We start from the raw sequence: 6,778 nt of genomic DNA, 5'->3' as shown, positions 1-6,778 counted from the left end.
TCAATCTATCCATCTATCTTCAATCTATCTATCTATCTTTAATTTATCTATCTCTCTCTCTCTCGTTCTTCGAGACATTCTGTAGCTCTTCTTCACTTTCTTCTTCGTGTAAGAAAGAGGGGGGGAGAGAAACAATACGACCGACGTAGCGATCAATCTTCTTACAGAGAAAATTTTCTTTCCTTCCTTCCTTCCTTCATGCATTCACTCACTTCTTCTTCTCTCTTACACGATAGATAACCTTCATGTATGAGGAGGATGATCAGAAGAAGAAGAAGACGTAAGTAAAAGAGACCAAACCCCCTGGGAAGTTGATCTACATGAAGTCATGAAAGTTTGCTTCATTTCCTACTCCGCACCCTTCCCTGAACTTCATTCCTTGTCTCTTATCCACTGAACTGTACGTATCTATTCTAAAGAAGTTTCTTCTTCTTTCTTCTCCCAAGCACAGGGACAACGAACTTCTACTTCTTTCTTTTACCTTGTCCTCCTTCTCGCCTTCTCTCTATCTATTATCTATCTTTCTTCCTTTCTATCTCTTTATCGAGCTCTACATCATCAATCTTTCTATCCTGAGAGAATGCTCTTTCTCTTGCTCTTTCTTCTTGCATGATGAGAGCGAGAAGAAAACGAAAGGATGAGAAAGGTAAATGCTGACCGATCAGAGAAAGAAACGTTCAAAAATAAAGATAGTCACGAAAAAGAGAAAGAAAGAAAGACAAAAATTTACCCAAAGGGAAGAAGAAAAAAAGAACAGCTTTGCGTTCAACTATTCACTCAGTCTCAGGTGTATGTACACCAGGAGGAGACCTCCCAACTCGTTGATGGATCTTCACGCCTCTATGGTAAGGATGTGTATTTCTTTACTTTTCCCTTTTCTTTTTAAGAGAAGACTCTTCTTTCTTTTAACATGAAAGAAGAGATAGATTCTTATCTTTTTCATCTTGGCTGGATTCCTCTTTTTTGTCGCCTTTGATCTTTTTTGCTGTCTTTCGGTTCTCTTCAAAAGACACTCAAGGAGAAGAAGGATTCTCCTTTTTCTCTTGTTTATTTTTCTCTTCTCCTTCTTTTCTCTTCAAGAAAACAACTTGGCTATTGTCCGGTTAATCGATTGATGAAAAAGAAGAATAGAAGAATCGAAATCTTCTTCTTCTTCTTTTCCTCTTGTCCTCCTACGATCTGCCGTTGAGTTTTTTGAACAGATCGAGGGAAAGAACGTTCTACAAGACAGACGAGAAGAAGAAGAAGAGGGTCGAATTCTTGCATTTTCTTCTTCTTCTTCTTTTCTTTTTTCTTTTTCTTTTTGTTTCTCAAGACTTTTTTATACTTTAGGATATCTTGTCTATCTCGTTCTTCTCCTCCTCCTATTTTCTTTTTCTTTTCAAGGCGTGTTGAACTTGATCTTCACACCTTGTCTCAGGGCAGATTTGTTGTTGCCGATCAATCGATCCATCTTTCTTTCTTTCTTTCTTTCTTCTTTTCCTTGTTGAAAAGTCTTTTTCTTTCCTCATGCGATTGAAGAAAAGAGTGACTGAGAGAGGGAATATTCATCGAGTTTTTTTTCTTGTCAATCACATATATGTGCTGCTGTATGTACACCTCAAACAAACAAGAAGAGAAAGAAGACGTTCTTTCCTTCGCTATTTCAAAATTCATTTCTTATGAAACGCAACAGACAGCTAACTGGGATTTGTCATGGAGTAGTCGCAAACACGAGATAACTCTCGCTTCTTCTTCTTCTTCCTCTTCTTCTTCTTTTCTTCTTCTTCCTCTTCTTCTTCTTTCCTTTCTCTCTGTTTGTGTTCTTCTTCTTCGTCTTGTGAACGTTGCCCTTAGCATTACCATGCATGGTAACGACGATCATAGAGACACTCGGCCTTTCCTGTACAGATCGATCAGTCGTTCGATCCAGTGGTCTCGCCTCTTTTACATGATAGGGGACAGAGAAAACAGAGAGAAAGAGAAAGAGAGAGAAAGAGAGAAAGAGAAGGAATGAATGAATGAGAAGAAGACGAAGGAGAGCAGCCACTTTTCTTCTTCTTCTTCTGGTTTGAGTTGACTTTTTGTCAAGGAGTTTTTTTGCATCTTTCCAAGTTTTTTCTTCTCCTTGTTCTCATCTTTCTTTTCATTCCCCCCATGAGAAGATAGAGAGATTCTTCTCGATCAGCCAAACTTAGAGTCTTTTCTCTTTGACCTTCTTCATCTTCTTCTTCATTTGCTTGTCTATACATTCCTTGCGCAAAGCTCAAGTTGTTCTCTTCTCTTCTTTCGTCTGCGCAGAAAAATCCGAGAGAAGAAGAGGAAGAGGAAGAAGGAGAAGAAGAAGAACAAGCCTTATGTAACTAGAATGACTTCTACTTCTACTCTTCGACACATCTTAATCTTGAAGGTGATGATGAATTGACACTTACCTTGCCATACCTACTTCTTACAAAGAAAAAGAAAGGAAGCGAGAGAGAGAGAGTTTTGAGGCAAGTGATAAAGGAAGAGAAAGAGAGAAGTAGAGACAGAGAGAGAAAGAAGAAAGGTAGGAAGGGGAGGAAAACAAGAGAGAGAGAAAGACTTTTTATCGTCGCAATACAGATTGAAGAAGAGAGAGAGAGAAAGAGCGAGAGTTGCAGATAGAAAGAAAGAGAGAGGTGACGGCAAGATATTCTTGACAGGTTCTCTTCTTGCTTTCTTTTCTTCCTGGGTTTCTTGTCTGTCTCTTTCCCTTTCTATCTTTCATCTACGAGTGACTTTTCTATACAGGGAGAGCTACAGATAGGAAGATAGACAGACAGATAGATCGAAAGATAGAAGGTCTGTCTGTATCTGTGTATTGAATACATCTGTCTATCTTCACCTTGCAAAAAGACCAAGTCCAACTGGTCCTTCGTCAATCTTCTGCACAGATAAGGAGGGGGAAATAGAAGAAGAAGAAGAAGAAGAAAAGAAAGAGAGAGAGGGTGATAAGAGAATAAGACAAAAGGCTACTACTACTACTGAGGAGAAGCCCTCCTTCTCTTCTTCAATTTCGTCCTTCTTCTTCTTCGTTGACTCCTCCTCCTCCTGTCCCTTCTCTTTCTTTTTCTTTTTCTTTTTCTCTCAGGTGTTTGTCGAGGTGAGTTGAGTGAGAGATTTCGTAGAAGACTTTGCAAGAAAGCTTGAGAAGTGGGTTGAAATACCCAGAAAAGCTTTGCGTCTAGAAAGAAAGAAAGAGAGAAAGAAAGAAAGAGAGAGAGAAAGAAAGAAAGAGAGAAAGAGAGAAAGAAGAAAAGGTTTCTCACATGCAGAGGAGATCAGGAGTAAATGTTCTTCTCACTCCTTCGTCGTGTCTTTCTCACTTGTCTCTCCTCTCACGGAAGGAGAAAGAGAAGACTAAGAAAGAGAAGAAAAATAAGCGAAAGAAGACAGGGCGACGGCGGCTTTCCTACGACAAAAGAATCGAAGAGGAACAAGAAGAAGAAGAAAGAGAAGAGATGTCTGCTGAAAAGAAGAGAGAAGAGGGGGGAGATCTAGAGAGAAAGAAGAAGAAGGGCTTCCAGCGAAAGGAAGAAGCGACGGGAAACAGAAGGAGAAGAAGAAGAAAGAAGGGGAGTTACCTCCTCTCTCACTCTTCGTCAAATCCGTCAGATGAAGAGGAAGAGAAACAAGAAGCAGATGGAGACAGAGAAGAAGAAGAAGGCCAGTGTAATGAAGCTAATTCCTCTCAAGGAGACTACGAAAAGAAATTAGAGAGAACGACGAGGTCGGAAGCTTCTACGTCTTCTCTAGTTGGAGAAGATGTAAAAGAGAGAGATCAACAAGAAGAGGAAGAAGAAGGAAGAGAAAGTATTGCGAAGATGACAAAAGATGGTCACGAGGCAGACGAAGAAGATGAAGAAGATGAAGCAGAAGAAAAGAGAAGGAGAAAGAAGGAGAAGAAGAAGGTAGAAGAAGAAGAGTTGCGTTTCTCCACGTCAGATGGTTTGCCTCCTTTTGATCCATCTCTTGGAGACACACCTCTATCAGCCAGTTCCTCTACTCGAGCCTCTTTTCTTCTTCTTCTTTCTTCCTCTTCTTTTCCTTCTTCTTCTCGTGGCTCTTCTCCTTGCAGGAGACACGAAGAATCTGAGAGAGCAAAGAGTAGACAGGAGGGGAAGAATGAAAAAGATGAAAAGTCAAGAGAGGCGAGTGTTGGCATGCAAAACCTTAGTGAAGAGAATGATCCTGACAAGGACGAGAAGAAGAAGAAGAAGAAGAGCGGCGAGAAAGACAACGAGCAAGAAGAAGAGGAAGAAGAAAGAAAAGAAAGGAAAGAAGAAGAAGCGGAAGATCTTCCTGTTCTTCTGGGCCTCTCAACACACTCAAGCCTCTCCCCCTTAGTCCGTCAGCTCGATCCACTAGGCATCACAAATCTTCTCATTCAACCCAGTGAACCTTTTTCTTCTTCTTCTTTCTCGACATGTCTTTCTTCTTCTTCTTCTTCGCTTTCTCCTCCATCTTCTTCTCAAATGGATGTGGAGAAAGGACAGGAGAAAAGAAGGAAGAAAAAAGAAAGAGATGAAGAAGAAGAAGGTCGAGATGTCTCAGGTGTATGTACACCCCGTAAAGAGTCTGAAGCAGGAGATCTCTCACTTCACCCTTTGAAAAGCACAGCCACAACTCTTTACCAAGGGGATGATCTAGACAGTCAAGCAGGGCTATCAAAACAAGACCAAGCTCATGAAAAAGAAGAAGAAGAAACAGAGTCTTCTTCTCCTCCTTCTCCGTTGATCTCTTCGTTTCCCTCTGTAAGGCCTCTTGGCATAGCTCCTCCTCTTCTTGTGGATTCTCTCTCTGGCACTTTCTTTTCTTCTTCTTCTTCCCTGCCTTGTATAGCTCATGAGAACGGCCAACAGGTCTCTAAAGATCTTCTTACACCTTCTTCTCTCTCCTACCACCAACTGCCTCCTCTCTGTTCTACTTCTTCTTCATCTATGAATGGTCCTTCTTCTTCTTCTCCTCCTCCTCCTCCTCCTATGCTTCTCTCTTCTTCACCTGGATTTGCTCCTTCGTCATCTTTACTGGTGTCTTCGACAAATCCTTCTTCTTCTCCCCCTCTACTTCTTCACACTCCACACAAGTCTTCTTCTTCTCCTTCTACCTCTTCTTCATCTTTCTCTCTTTCTCTTCATCCATCTTCTCTTTCTTCTTCTTCTCCTTCTCGGAATGACGCAGTAATCGTAGATAACCCTTTATATCCTACGAATGCTCTTCTTCTTCATTCCAGCCCCCCTAATCCAGAGATCAGTCATCCGGGTGTACATACACCTCCATCCCCTCAAGAACAATCGAGACCGTTGTCTGAACCAGATCAACTTCTTCCTGTCTCTTCTTCCTCTTTCTCTCCTTCTTTGTCGGATCAAACGAATGCCTACGCAAATCTCTCAGATGCCCCTCTCTCTCATCATGAACTCTCCGTAACTACTCCAGGTGACCGTCTACCTCCTCCTTCTTCTTCTTCTTCCTCTTTTCTTCCTATGTTAATCAAAACTCGAAATCTTCTGTCAAGCGCCGGGGGAGATAAAGAAGAAGAAGAAGACGAAGGAAGAGAAAAGGAGGAAAGGAAAGAAAGTAGTCCCCAGACTCTTCAAACAGAAGACAGAGAAGGAGATGCAACTCGACAAGGCGCCTCAAACAATGTGCGAAATCTTCTTCCTCTTCACTCTTCTCCTGACTCTAAAGAGCAAGCAACTGTACTACCTTCTCCTTCTCCTCCTGCTTTTAATCTTCTTCCTCCTTCATCTTCTTTCTCTTATCCTCCGGGTGTATATCCACCACCGTGTGACTATCTTCAACAGCTCCATCCACCTCACTTTTCTTCTTCTTCTTCGCCACCTTGCAGTTCTCTCCCCGGACAACGTCTGCTCCCTCAAACATTGCCACTTCAGCTGAGAGAAGGAGAGACACCTAGAGAGAATAGTAATTCTTCTTCTTCGTTGTCCTTTCCTAAAGACGAGGGTGTTCCTCTTCTTGATAAGGCCGGATGCCCTCAAGACGATGAAGCTCCAGGTGTCTATACACTCAAAGAACAGCCTCGTCTTGCCCCGTATGATAGAAATGGAGAAGCATTTGAACAGGAGAAAGAGGAAGAGGAGGAGGAGAAGAAAAAGTACAAAAGCGACTCAACTTCTACACACCATCCTTCTTCTCTCGCTTCTCAAGTTGTTTCTTCTTCTTCTTCTTTCGCGGGACATGCATCGTCGCTTCCAGAGATATCGCCTGAGAGAAGAAGAAGAAGAAGAGCGATAGGCGAAGAAAAAGAAGAAGAAGGGAAAGAGAAAGAGGAACCCCAGGCAGGTCTTGTATCATCTTCTCATGCTTTTTCTCTTGTTAAGGATGTGGAAAGAGAAGGAAGAGGAGAGGCATCACACTTCATTAACTCGAACACCCCTTCTTCTTCTTCTCTTCCTCCTTCATTCTCTTTACCGTCTTCTTCTTCTTCAGTAGAGGGGGGTATGACTATAGTTCCTGGCATATCAGATGAAGAGAGAAAGCCTTGCAATTCTGTCAGAGAAGAAGAAGGAGATACGAAAGAAAACGTCCTAGGAGAAGAAGGAGAACAACAGGGATCATCTACACATCTTTCTTCTTCTTCTTCTAATTCTTCTTGTTCTCTCCCCTCCTTGTCCTCTTCTTCCTCTTCCTCTTCCTCATCTCTCCCCCAGCCGTCTTCTTCCTCTTCTTCGTCTTTGTGTGAAGACAATCGACTTTCTTTCTGTGAACAAGGTGCTTTCTCATTTTTTCCTTATCTCTCTTCTCATGAGTCTACCTC

The sequence above is a fragment of the Cystoisospora suis genome (assembly GCF_002600585.1).
Source record: "Cystoisospora suis strain Wien I chromosome Unknown contig_1675, whole genome shotgun sequence".
NCBI lineage: Eukaryota > Apicomplexa > Conoidasida > Eucoccidiorida > Sarcocystidae > Cystoisospora > Cystoisospora suis.
The sequence above is the reverse complement of the archived record's forward strand: the minus strand, read 5'-3'. Positions refer to the sequence as shown.